Source organism: Procambarus clarkii, chromosome 17 (assembly GCF_040958095.1).
Source record: "Procambarus clarkii isolate CNS0578487 chromosome 17, FALCON_Pclarkii_2.0, whole genome shotgun sequence".
Lineage (NCBI taxonomy): Eukaryota > Metazoa > Arthropoda > Malacostraca > Decapoda > Cambaridae > Procambarus > Procambarus clarkii.
The window spans coordinates 39,865,025-39,879,851 of record NC_091166.1 but is presented as its reverse complement, the minus strand read 5'-3'; the positions used below and the strand labels follow the sequence as shown (position 1 = coordinate 39,879,851).

Sequence of the window (14,827 nt, the reverse complement as noted above, 5' to 3'; positions counted from 1 at the left end):
GACGCTCAAGACACAGGAAAACTGGACACACACCTGTTGAGATTTCCGGAGAAAATGGTAATTAGCGCAGTCACCTCACAGCCTACTGAACCACAGGTCGATTACGGCACAGGACTAGACACTTCAGCACGTTACCCTAGCAGTAAATAGGCACCTGGGCGTTATGAAGTTGTTGTGGGTTGCCTCCAGAGGAAAATCATTCACTTGACGAAGGAAGAAGTCGATAAGCCTAACCGACTTCCTATGCCCGATAATGGGACGCCATAAAACCTAACCTCTCACAATCCTGTGTTCGTTCCTCTCCACTTGCTGCCTGAGCATATCTGTTCGTCTCCACTTGCTGCCTGAGCATATTCGTTCGTCTCCACTTGCTGCCTGAGCATATTCGTTCGTCTCCACTTGCTGCCTGAGCATATCCGTTCGTCTCCACTTGCTGCCTGAGCATATCCGTTCGTCTCCACTTGCTGCCTGAGCATATCCGTTCGTCTCCACTTGCTGCCTGAGCATATCCGTTCGTCTCCACTTGCTGCCTGAGCATATCCGTTCGTCTCCACTTGCTGCCTGAGCATATCCGTTCGTCTCCACTTGCTGCCTGAGCATATCCGTTCGTCTCCACTTGCTGCCTGAGCATATCCGTTCGTCTCCTCCACTTGCTGCCTGAGCATATCCGTTCGTCTCCTCCACTTGCTGCCTGAGCATATCCGTTCGTCTCCACTTGCTGCGTGTTGGGGGTATGTTCGTTGACGCGGACGTGTAAGCCAGTGGTAAAACTCTAGCACTGAATGTCAATCTTCCCAGCCGACTGTCAGGTCTCTTGTTCGTCCAAACCTCCAACACTGTTCAGGTATTTATATATTCATTTGCTTGTTCTGGCACGGCTATCCATTCATCTATGTGTGCATCGTTTCACCCAACTGTCTACTCAGCAATCCATATATCCTCTCACCCTCTCACCCACCTACCATTAACTCTCTCTCCCACTTACCCATACATTCACCCTCCCACACACCTACTGACGCTTCCCCTCACACCTGTACGCACCTATTTACCTTTCTACCCATTCAATCACTCTTCGACCCTCCTACCAAACCCATTCACTCACCAGGCTACCAATCCCACACCAATCCAACTTCCTTTTCCCCTCAGAAATAATGTACATTTTTTGGCTTGCCAAAATGTCCTCACAACGTAGCGCTGACAACCTGTTCCACATTCTAATGAGTCATTTGGAATATATAATAGGAACCCGACAGCCCGTGTTGTGGGGTCCTGACGGGTAGTTGGTTGGCGCTTGTTACAGCCACTAATGACTTAATTGTATTAAATGCCCCCCTGACAGCCTCCTCTTGGCGTCTTCGGGAATACTGCCGGAGGGTATGATGGCACTGTCATATTTCCTCTCTAGCGCAGGAGGAGGAAGATGGTGTTGTGGTGGGCTTGTGGTGTGGAGGAATGATGGGGGGGGGTGTTGTGGTGGGCTTGTGGCATGGAGGAATGATGGGGGGGGAAGGTGGTGTTGTGGTGGGCTTGTGGTGTGGAGGAATGATGTGATGAGGGGGGGGGAAGGTGGTGTTGTGGTGAGGTGGTATGGTGTTGTGGTCGTGTTGTATGATAGTGGTATGGTGGGGATATAGTGGGGTGGAGTTCAGTGTTGGTTATTGTGTGGTGGAAAGTTATGGTTCGTTGTGAAATGTAACTGTTGTGTGGTTGGGGCTTTTAGATGCTTAAATGGGGTGGTAATATGGTAGGTTGCATGGTGAGAGTCACCGGTGCTGAGAATCTATACAAGACCAGAACATTATCACGATACACAACACCACCACCTACCAAGGCCTTGTAGCAACAAAAAATATATCATGAGACTTTACACGAACGAGACACGACCTCATGTGACATGTACAGGACCTTTCAGACCACGCACGACCTGACGCGTCCTCGCACGCCCCTACACACGACCATTCACCACCCACTACGTCTTCCATCACATCATAATCAAATCAGTGGCTTAAGGGGTCCCGGTAGTATAGTCGGCTTCGTTCTCGACTCACAATCGAGAATTCCGAGTTCGAATTCCCATGCGGGACAGAAATGGTTGGGCGCATTTTCCATCACATAATTCTCCTGTTCACCTCCTGTGCAGTAAGTAGGTACTCAGGATTTAGTCAGCCTGTTGTGGGATTGCATTCTGGACGGGGTCAGTAATTCGACTTTGGGGGGAAGGACCTCGATATAAGCCTAATGTATATGAATACAGCCTGGCTGCCTGTCCCCCGACTCAATGAATTATTATTATTAAGAATTATAATCTCACAGCACCCAGCACCACTCTCGCAGACAACAACGACCTCCCAAAAACCTGTCGTGCCGGCGTGGAACACGACATAGGGAGACAGGTGTCGTTTTTTTGCTGGCAATGATGAGCGCGACGTCCGCCATTGTTACACTCACTGCACACAAGTTTTCTTCCGGGTTTTTAGCGTAAATCTGATTTGGTCGTTCTATTCCGGATCGTGTAATGTGGTTAGCTTAAGTCGCCAGTCCTCTCACTTTTTATACATCTTTTTCATATTATCATAAATATTTCATTTGTTATATTGTTGCTATTATTATTATTATTAGTATTATTAGTAGTAGTAGTAGTAGTAGTCCCTACGATCTTAAACATCTGGTACCACTTCATTTTTCCCCTCTACCTCTCCTCTTTGCCCCTTTCCCTGCACCATCTACTCCTCCTCCACAATTCCCATCCACTTCTTCCTTTCCTTGCAAGATTTTTCCCTTTGGTCTCCCCATCGCCGTGGACCCGGGCCAAGGAGAAGACTCTAGGGTGAACCCTTCAGAGGAATATATATATACCCTTATGTGTCGAGAAGCTTCGTGTCTTCCGGCCGAGTGACGACTGGACAATACCTCAACTTTACGTCAAGTTTTCTACGCATTCAAATGTGAAGGCGAGTCTTGCCATTTCAAATGTTTCATTGAATATGACTGCATATTCCGCGTTGATTATTGACTTGTTTAGGCCTTCCTGGGCCTCTGACTGGTGCTCTTGCATCTTGGCAAGATGCATCTTGCATCTTAAGTGGAATGAGTGATCAATGTTATAAGTGATATTATGAGTGATGTCAGCAGAGGGAAACACCATGAGTGATATCATCAGTGAGTGACATCATTAGTGAGTAGCTTTATAAGTGGAAGATATCATGAATGGATGAAATCATAAGTACCATCCTGAATGGGCGACATCATGGGTGAGTGGCATTATGAGTGACATCATCAGTGATTAACAAGATGAGTTGGCGACATCATGAGTAAGCACTCTCATCAGTGACGTCAAGAGTAGGGGACATCATGATTATCATCATCAGTGACGTCATGAGTGGGGGACATCATGATTAACATTATCAGTGACATCATGGCAGTGAGTGACATGATATCATCTGTAACCTCATGATTGGGTGACATCATGAGTATCAATATGAGTGAAATCATCAGTGAGTGCATGAGTGGCTATGATTAATACGGGACAGATAAAGCCTCTTTCACAGGCCAAAGGGGAAGCCAAAGAGAGACAAAGGGGAAGTCAAAGAGAAGTCAAAGGGATGGTCAACGGGGAGATCAAAAGGGAGGCCAAAGAGAGACAAAGAGGAAGTCAAAATGTAGGCCAAATGGGAAGCCAAAAAAGGATGTCAAAGGGGACGTCATAGAGTAGCCAAAGAGAGGCCAAAGGCCATAGGGATGAAGGAATGCATTAGAGGTGCTCTTTGATCCTACAAATGTGCTGACCTATATACGGAAAGCGAGCTATAGCTCCGGGGGCCCTATCTCCCAACCACTGGCATTAGTGCCTTTACACCTCACGACATTCTAAAGCTCTTTTATACTTATTCGTGAGGTTATAAAAGGAGGTGGCTTTCACAACGTCTACCTCAAGCGCGTTATTATTTGCTTAAACCCAGTACTTGAGTATTTTCCTTTCAAACACATTTGTGTTTACAGTTTCCACCGGTTTTCTCCCTTATCCTGCTTTCACTCATTTGGAAAATAATATTTATATTTACCTCGCAGTATCGTATATGTTGTGATCATGTACCTTTGGTACTTTTTTTATAGTGTGGTTAAGTTCAGTTCTCCTAATCTGTCTTCATAACTCCAAGGTGGTTCTCGTGATTACAGTCACAGCGGAACATTTACACACTAGAGCAACCTTGGAACATATACACACTAGAGCAACCTTGGAACATATACACACTAGAGCAACCTGAGAACATACACACACTAGAGCAACCTTGGAACATATACACACTAGATCAACCCTGGAACATATACACACTAGAGCAACCTTGGAACATATATACACTAGAGCAACCCTGGAACATATATACACTAGAGCAACCTTGGAACATATACACACTAGAGCAACCCTGGAACATATACACACTAGAGCAACCTGAGAACATATACACACTAGAACAACCTGAGAACATATATACACTAGAGCACCCTGAGAACATATACACACTAGAGCAACCTTGGAACATATACACACTAGAGCAACCCTGGAACATATACACACTAGAGCAACCTGAGAACATATACACACTAGAACAACCTGAGAACATATATACACTAGAGCACCCTGAGAACATACACACTAGAGCAACCTTGGAACATATATACACTAGAGCAACCCTGGAACATATACACACTAGAGCAACCTTGGAACATATATACACTAGAGCAACCTTGGAACATATACACACTAGAGCAACCCTGGAACATATACACACTAGAGCACCCTGAGAACATATACACACTAGAGCAACCTTGGAACATATATACACTAGAGCACCCTGAGAACATATACACACTAGAGCAACCTTGGAACATATATACACTAGAGCACCCTAAGAACATATACACACTAGAGCAACCTTGGAACATATATACACTAGAGCACCCTGAGAACATATACACACTAGAGCAACCTTGGAACATATATACACTAGAGCACCCTGAGAACATATACACACTAGAGCAACCTTGGAACATATATACACTAGAGCACCCTAAGAACATATACACACTAGAGCAACCCTGGAACATATACACACTAGAGCACCCTGAGAACATATACACACTAGAGCAACCTTGGAACATATATACACTAGAGCACCCTAAGAACATATACACACTGGAGTAATCAAGGAACATATATATATACACAGTAGAGGAGCGCCAGTACCCCATGGTCCACCGTAGCTGATAATCACAGTACTAGTGTGGTCGTCCTCGTTACATGTAATATATGCACTAATATGACAAGAGTAATTAGAGCTCCCTCAGTGTGACGGGACAGTGTTCGCCTGACTCTAAACTACGCGCTAATGACCACCAGCAACTTGAGTGTGGTGTGTTTCAAGACTCTGGGATGAGAAGAGTTTCCACCTCGTTACGACCTCAAGCGCACAATTTACATACTGCAGTGGTCGGTGTTATTCATGTTAGAGTAGCGTGTAGTGCCTCCGCCAGGGTGTCAGTACCACACAAACACCTCCCACTGAGGACACTTTTACCCTGTTATTTCTAACCATATATATAATGTTCTATAATTTATGTCATTTATTAATCTAGTATTTATGTGAGAGTGTAAAGCGACCCCTACAGCTCTGTGAATAATTATGTTGTTATTTCTGACATAATAATGTCAGAATATTATATTATATTCATAATATAAATATTGAATAATGCTGTATTTCATATACGTAATCTTAACTGCTGGCACCTGGAACGGTAACACTAACAAGCAGTGACCATAAGGCACCTTGTGTGTACATAACAACCGTATGATCCCTGCAGCCCTTCAGGGTATGATAGAGGGGACCCCTTGATCATACCTTGGTGGGGTTCTGGGAGTTCTTCAACTCCCCAAGCCCGGGTCGTGGCCAGGCTTGACTTCTGAGAGCTTGGGCCAACAGGCTGTTGCTTGACACCACACAGGTGAGAGCCCAGCACCACACAGGTGAGAGCCCAGCACTACACAGGTGACAACCCAGCACCACACAGGTGAGAGCCCAGCACCACACAGATGAGAACCCAGCACCACACAGGTGAGAACCCAGCACCACACAGGTGAGAACCCAGCACCACACAGGTGAGAACCCAGCACCACACAGGTGAGAACCCAGCACCACACAGGTGAGAACCCAGCACCACACAGGTGAGAACCCAGCACCACACAGGTGAGAACCCAGCACCACACAGATGAGAGCCCAGCACCACACAGATGAGGTTAATGAGTTTGAGTGCACCTTAGTTCAACGCCAACTCTCGGAGACCCGGGAATGAATCCAAGTTAATCAGGGAAGCCGTAAGCAAGCCTGCACCCACTAACTACCTCACAGCACTGTGGCACGTAGGAGTATATGGTGGACTATGTCACTCAAGTTACTTAGGCATTTGTATTTTACTCACTTATAGTAGCAAATAGATCTTGGTACTTATCGTTGTCGGGGTCAGGAATTCGGTATTTAGGAGGTCCCATTCCTGGCCATCTGCGGTCCTTCCCCCAGGATGCAACCCCGCAATAATTGTCTATCTCTCCTGGTACTTATTTAAGAGCTAGGTGAACAGAAGCATCAGGTGAAAAAAACGTGCCAAACCGTTTCAGTCCCTCCCGGGGATTGGGCCTGAGTCCCTCGGAAGTACACTACTGGTTCGGAGTGTGTATGCTGAGGCGTGTATGATGTGTTTATTATAACAAGTCTGTGTATGATTGCCAACTCACTCATACACAGTGATTGTGCAGTAGAACGTAAAATTAAAACACACGGCTCTACTTTTACTTCTTTGTGTGTGTGTGTGTAAATATATACATACATACATACATATATATATATATATATATATATATATATATATATATATATATATATATATATATATATAAATATATATATATATATATATTTATATATATATATATATATATATAGAGAGAGAGAGAGAGAGAGAGAGAGAGAGAGAGAGAGAGAGAGAGAGAGAGAGAGAGAGAGAGAGAGAGAGAGAGAATATATGTTAAGTTACTCCCGCCGTTCACCCGCGCATTTTCATCATTTACTTTATATGTAAATGGAAATGTTTATCTGTTCGAGGTTGGAGGGAAGAGCGGGGAGGGTAGGGAGATGGGAGGGTAGGGGAGGATGGGGAGGAGTAAAATGGGGGAGATGGGAGGGAAGACGGGGAGTGGAAGGGGAATGGGTAAGAGGGAAAGGGAGGGAGAAGAGGGAGGTAAAGGGGGATGGGGAGTGAAGATGGGGAAAGAGGGGGTACGTGCGAAGTGGGGAAAAGAAGAAAGGTGGAATTGGGGGGTGGTAGCAGACATACTGTTCCGGGCAATGATAAGTAGAACCCTTCCTACTATCTGTATGTTATGTATATATATATATATATATATATATATATATATATATATATATATATATATATATATATATATATATATATATATATGTCGTACCTAGTAGCCAGAACGCACTTCTCAGCCTAATATGCAAGGCCCGATTTGCCTAATAAGTCAAGTTTTCATGAATTAATTGTTTTTCGACTACCTAACCTACCTAACCTAATCTAACCTAACTTTTTCGGCTACCTAACCTAACCTAACCCATAATGATAGGTTAGGTTAGGTTAGGTAGGGTTGGTTAGGTTCGGTCTTATATCTACGTTAATTTTAACTCCAATAAAAAAAATTTACCTCATACATAATGAAATGGGTAGCTTTATCATTTCATAAGAAAAAAATTAGAGAAAATATATTAATTCAGGAAAACTTCGCTTATTAGGCAAATTGGGCCTTGCATAGTAGGCTGAGAAGTGCGTTCTGGCTACTAGGTACGACATATATATATATATATATATATATATATATATATATATATATATATATATATATATATATATGACAGTGTCAGACCACGGAGGAAGAATTAAAACAGGAATTGAAACAAAGTTATTCCTTCTGAAGATGTATTAATATACGAAAGTACTTAAGGAAATTCCTGTTTCAATTCTTCCTCCGTGGTCTGACACTGTCAAATTTTTTATCACGTGTTAATTTTCGTGATTTACACACACACACACACACACACACACACACACACACACACACACACACACACACACACACACACACACACACACACACTCACTCACACATATATTATATATATGAGTGTGTGTGTATATATATATATATATATATATATATATATATATATATATATATATATATATATATATATATATATATATATATATATATATATATGTATATATATATATATATATATATATGTATATATATATATATATATATATATATATATATATATATATATATATATATATATATATATATATATATATGGGGCTTTGTGTGTGTGTGAGTGTAAGAGATAATAAAAAAGAGAGAGGCTGGAAGAAATAGGGGAAAGGAAATATAGGAAAGGGAAGGATAAAAGGATGGAAGGGAGGGGGAACAGAAATGCGAAGGGTGACATAAATAAGAAAACAAAAAAAAGAGATAGAGGAAAGAGATACAAAGATTTATCGAAAGAAAGAAGAGAGTATTTCTTCCTTCCTTCGTCTCTGTCATACCCTCCCTTCCCTCTTTCTGGCCATCAACCCCTTCTTTTACCCCAAAATCTCCCTTCTCTCGCCCCATAACTCCCTACACTCCATCTCTTGCTCCCTATATGTTGCTTACACACACAGAGATCCGCAAACAGTAGAATACAGGATATACAGTATCCTAGACCAACCTAGTGGTCCAGGTAGCTCCTTGCTAATCTAGCAGGACAGACCCTGGATAACCCTCTGGATAGCCAGCCACCCCCTGGGTAGCCGTTTGGGTTATCCAGTTTTACAGTCCATTAAAGTCCCTTGGTATAGCCTCCCCGTGGATAGATCCCCTGAATATTCACAACGGCAGTCCCCGGTCTAGCCTCTTGGGACTATTTAGGGGAGGTAATATGTAGCGGAACGCATGTAAACCTCATTCGTCAGCGTCAGCTGAGAGTGGACAGGAGGGACGAGGGGCCGCTGAGAGGGGAGAGGGAAGGCGAATGGAGAATATGCAGAGGAATGTTACAAGTGGTGTTGCAGATGAGAGAGATTCTGCTGCTTTACATCCAATGGTATTCAATCGTTGATGTTTCACTACTTGACTCTTTCATAAGGCCGACAGAGAGAGAGAGAGAGAGAGAGAGAGAGAGAGAGAGAGAGAGAGAGAGAGAGAGAGAGAGAGAGAGAGAGAGAGAGAGAGAGAGAGAGAACAGGTGGTGGTGTTAACTAGACTGCAAATTGGAGAGGCTTGCAAATGGGTGCAAAAACCTAGAGTTCAGAGATGAAAGTGACATATTGGTCATGAAGTTTGACCTTTCTTTGACAATGAAGAGCCACGTTCTTAACCTAACCCAAAAGGCCTCCAGGAAACTTACAGCCCTACGGCACATCTCACACCTTCTTGACAGCAGGGATTGCAAACCTTATATAAAGCTCAATTTCGCTCCGATCTTGAATATGCACCCTTCTCCTGGATTGCCTGCCCTCCATCGTTCATCAGAATTTTGAACAAAGTGGAGAACAGTGCAACAAGGCTCATCTCTAATCTTGATCAAGTCTAGTCTGAACATCAAAGCCTCCAACACCGTCGTGATGTTGGTGGACTTACTGTTATGTACAAGGTCAACATTCTCAAAGTTCCGCACGTGGCCCAACTTCGTGGACAACCAGTAGTTGGCACCCGTGACACTAGGCTCTCAGCCATCGCCAGTCTCATGCAGGAACTGTCTTTCTCAAGAACATCTCTCCATCAGCAATCACTCATTCCAAGGCTGACTCGAATTTGGAACTTGTTTGCTGAAGAGGTTGATACACGAGTGATCAGGTCAATCGATCACATGATGGACCTGGCTCACAGTTGGGTACTAGCTCGTCTTGTTTCTTAAATGATTGTTACCAATATATAAATAAAGATCAGTCATAAAATAAATATGGTGCAGGCTTCAAACGAACTAAGGTAGGATAACAGTTTTTGCTGCTAGTTTCCGTAAATAGTTTTTCCTCGTGTGATAGGTAATTAGTTTCAAATAATAATCTCATAAAATAAATGAGTCTCTAGGAGCAGGCATTAAATGAGCTGAGGTAGGATAACAGCTCTTGCTTGCAGTTTCACTAGGTACTTCAACTGACAGCCCTAATGAACCCTAGTCATAGTTTATAAAAAAAGAGAGGGAGAAAGAGGAGACTCCAATTAATGCTATGAAGAGAGACCTAAAGTGACAAATACAAACATAAATAGACAGGGGGGAAACAAACATAAATAGATAGTGGGGAACAAACATAAATAGACAGGGGGGAACAAACATGGGCAGACTGACTGACAAACAACGAAAGACACAGATTGAGAAGCAGAGAGCAATTTAAGACAGATTGTCCAGTAATCCCTTAATTTTCCCACAGATCCATAAGTTCAGTGTAGTGGGAAAACATTCCCCCCTAAAACAAGAGAAATATCAAATTTCTTGTGATAATACCTTGTTGTGCCCAGTTTGGGAACGAAACATATATATTGACGACAACACAGAACTGACGACACTGCTCAAAACGCCACGCCCACAACACCTGATCAATCTATGTATGTGTTTCCCCCCCACCCCACTCCCTTCCTTCGCCTTATTCTTCCTTCTTTAAGCCCTACTCTTCACTTATTTGTATGTACCTGACCCCCCGAACGGGGTATATATATATATATATATATATATATATATATATATATATATATATATATATATATATATATATATATATATATATGTCGTACCTAGTAGCCAGAACCCACTTCTCAGCCTACTATGCAAGGCCCGATTTGCCTAAAAAGCCAAGTTTTCCTGAATTAATATATTTTCTCTAATTTTTTTCTTATGAAATGATAAAGCTACCCATTTCATTATGTATGAGCTCAATTTTTTTTATTGAAGTTAAAATTAACGTAGATATATGACCGAACCTAACCAACCCTACCTAACCTAACCTAACCTACCCTTATAGGATAGGTTAAGTTAGGTAGCCGAAAAAGTTAGGTTAGGTTAGGTTAGGTAGGTTAGGTAGATGAAAAACAATTAATTCATGAAAACTTGGCTTATTAGGCAAATCGGGCCATGCATAGTAGGCTGAGAAGTGCGTTCTGGCTACTAGGTACGATATATATATATATATATATATATATATATATATATATATATATATATATATATATATATATATATATATATATATATATATGTCGTACCTAGTAGCCAGAACTCACTTCTCAGCCTACTATGCAAATATATATATATATATATATATATATATATATATATATATATATATATATATATATATATATATATATATATATATATATATATATATATATATATATGTCGTACCTAGTAGCCAGAACTCACTTCTCAGCCTACTATGCAAGGCCCGATTTGCCTAATAAGCCAAGTTTTCATGAATTAATGTTTTTTCGTCTACCTAACCTACCTAACCTAACCTAACCTAGCTTTTTTTGGCTACCTAACCTAACCTTACCTATAAAGATAGGTTAGGTTAGGTTAGGTAGGGTTGGTTAGGTTCCGTCATATATCTACGTTAATTTTAACTCCAATAAAAAAAATTGACCTCATACATAGTGAAAAGGGCAGCTTTATCATTTCATAAGAAAAAAATTATAGAAAATATATTAATTCAGGAAAACTTGGCTTATTAGGCAAATCGGGCCTTGCATAGTAGGCTGAGAAGTGAGTTCTGGCTACTAGGTACGACATATATATATATATATATATATATATATATATATATATATATCCGAACACGGCATCCTATTTGCTACACAAAACATCACATCATACTAGGCACCCCACTTACCCTTATCGTACCTTTCCTTCAACGCTCCTTTCCTTTCCTCTGGTTACCGTTACTTACTCTATCCTTCCCCTTCATCTTACCTGTTCCTTTTTCCCTCTTTTTCCTCCCTTCCCTTTACATTTTCATCCCCTTCCATTCCATAATTCACCTTCCTTGTTCTGCTAACTTCCTGGGTCGTAACTTAAAATGTTAAGACCCATGACACTTGTTGCTGGTGTATGTGTGTGTGTGATTGCTTAAGTGTAGTTACAGGATGAGAGCTACGCTCGTGGTGCCCCGTCTTCCCAGTACTCTTTGTCGTATAACGCTTTGAATCAACTGACGGTTTTGGCCTCTACCACCTTCTCACGAGTGCTATATAATCGGGATGGTTTGGCACGTCTCCTGCAAGTTCCCTTCCTCTTCATGAAACATGGCTTTTATATGTTACTAAGAGCCCCGGCCTTCTGGGACACACCTTTTATATGTTACTAAGAGACTTAACCTCCAGGAACATTCCTCTTATGTATTATTAAAGAGCCCTGACCTCCTGGAACGGGCCTCTTATGTGTCACTAAGAGCCCTGAGCTCTTGTTTCCTATCTTTACATGCACCCCTCTCTCTCTCTCTCTCTCTCTCTCTCTCTCTCTCTCTCTCTCTCTCTCTCTCTCTCTCTCTCTCTCTCTCACTCACTCTCTCTCTCTCCCTAGGTCATATTTCTGCATATCGGCCAGGAGGGAAAGGTTGCATCTAGAACCCTAAAGAATTATCGCTCATGTATCGATGTAGAAAACAAACACATTTAAACAAACACATTCGCAGCGGAGGGTAGAGGACAGAGACAAACAAACAGCAGAACACAAGCAGTGTTTGTTTATGACGAGGGTAAACAGTTGTTTATAGAGGCATGACTGGTATTATGCTCCTAGTTTGTCTTTAGCTAACTTTTTGCCTAGTGTACTCACTTAGATGTGCTTGTTGACTCGAGTTCTAGCTCCAAAGCCACCTGAAGTTGGGCGGAGGTTGAGCTTAAGTCCCAGAGTGTTGAACGTCAGATCTGTGTATACACTAAGCCAGCTAAGGTTGGGATGTTGAGTTTAAACTACTGAACCCCATTCGGTAGATCTGTGAGTATGCTCATTCATCTGAGGTTTGGAGGTTGAACTTCATTTCTTGGGTCCCCTCACATTAGAGCTGTGTGAATGCTCATCCAGTTAGGGTTGATGGGGGATGAATATCAGCTCCTGCTCGCACCAAGGATGTCTGTATACTCATCTAGCCCTGTGTGTATATATACTGAGATTCCTTTGATCCTGCAATATATTTAAGAGAGGAATACACTTGCTGGTCTGTCAGTATTTGGTATAACGTCCTTAGTAACTCTCCAGAGGTTAATGGGCCGTAAGCTCACTGCCAAACCTTCCGGCTGAAAACGTTTATGGTAACTGCCGTGAGGATCACCTACGTCTCCAATAGCCATCCCTGCCACCCTGTTCTGTCATGTATCATACTGACCATGTCTTCTTTATTGACCGTATTCATTTCCCTAGCTAATCTTATATCTTTTATTATGTCTCGTCAAGTGCCGGTGAGGTTCGGCTCCCTCACGTTCTCATACTGTGATTCATACAGTTCTGGCATGAATTATACGCATCGAACTTTAGCCTAATTTGGCTTTAGGCAGAATTATATTAACGTTTAATGCCGTTAAATATTAGGGCCTCACGTGCGTTATGTACAGTGTTCATATGCAACTGATATATATGGCTGTTAGTCACGTTCATAGAAGCCGATGATGCTATCCTGATTATGTGTGCCTCCGGTGCTAGGCTGTATGTTAACTCCCAGGCTCAACGGGTCTTCTTCCTCCATACCAGGATCTCACCACCTTACATTTGCCTGGGTTAAAGTCGAGTACCCATTTATCTTAACCTAATCATTATCCTAAAGATTACTACAGTCCTCGTGTTTTTAATCTTTTCATATATTGTGCATAGTCCACAAACACTGACGTGAAGTGTCTATTTTCTTAGGTAATTAACATATACCAGGTAGGGTACAGGCCTTAGTACTGACCCTCGGACTTACCATAGCCCGTGCTGCTTGGAGCTTTTTGTTCCAAGTAGCGAATCTTAAACAACAACAAACAGTACTGACCCGTATTGTAGCGTAAATGTGACTTTCCTCCACTATTAGGCCTCTCTCCCCGCCATAACAAGGATGGCAGACTCAAGCGTCTATGACAACAAGGAACCTGCAGGGTCCAGGAACAACACTGTGTCGGGGCCAGTTCTCGGACCACCTCTGCAGCCTGTTTAAGTTATCTGGGAGAATCATACACTCCACAGCTGTCACAACCCTTCTCGCTAGTTTTGCGCCGTCTGCAAACATCGATTTATAAGACTCAACTCCAGTAGATAGGTCAGTTACATAAATGAGAAATATTATGGGTCCCAGCACCTATCCTTGAGGTTCTCCACTTGTTACCCTACTCCAGTCCAACTTCTCGCCCGTCACTGTGACTGCCTGTCGAGTTAGTGAGAGATTTGGCACTTGTTTGGCAGTCCAGAAATACAACAATTGTAAACATTATTCGTCCTGCCTTATTTTAGTTATTTTATAATATAACTAATTGGTTCGTCAGGCAGGATTTTACTTCCCTAAAGTCATGTTGATGTTTGTTTGTATACCTAATTCTCACTAGGTGTGCAACTAGTGTCATCCTTATTATTTTTTCGAGTACTTTGCAGGGAATGCTTGTCAGTGCTTGTGTGTCTGTACACACCTAGTTGTGCTTGCGGGGGTTGAGCTTCGGTTCTTTGGTCCCGCCTCTCAACAGTCAATCTACTGGTGTACAGATTGCAAAGCT

General features: G+C 42.2%; 1 protein-coding gene across 1 annotated transcript in view; it reads left to right on the top strand.

Moving 5' to 3' along the window:
- Nucleotides 1–14,827, top strand: part of LOC123772414 (uncharacterized) — a 189,349-nt gene that overhangs the window by 149,115 nt on the left and 25,407 nt on the right. The gene's annotated exons all lie outside the window — the stretch shown is intronic.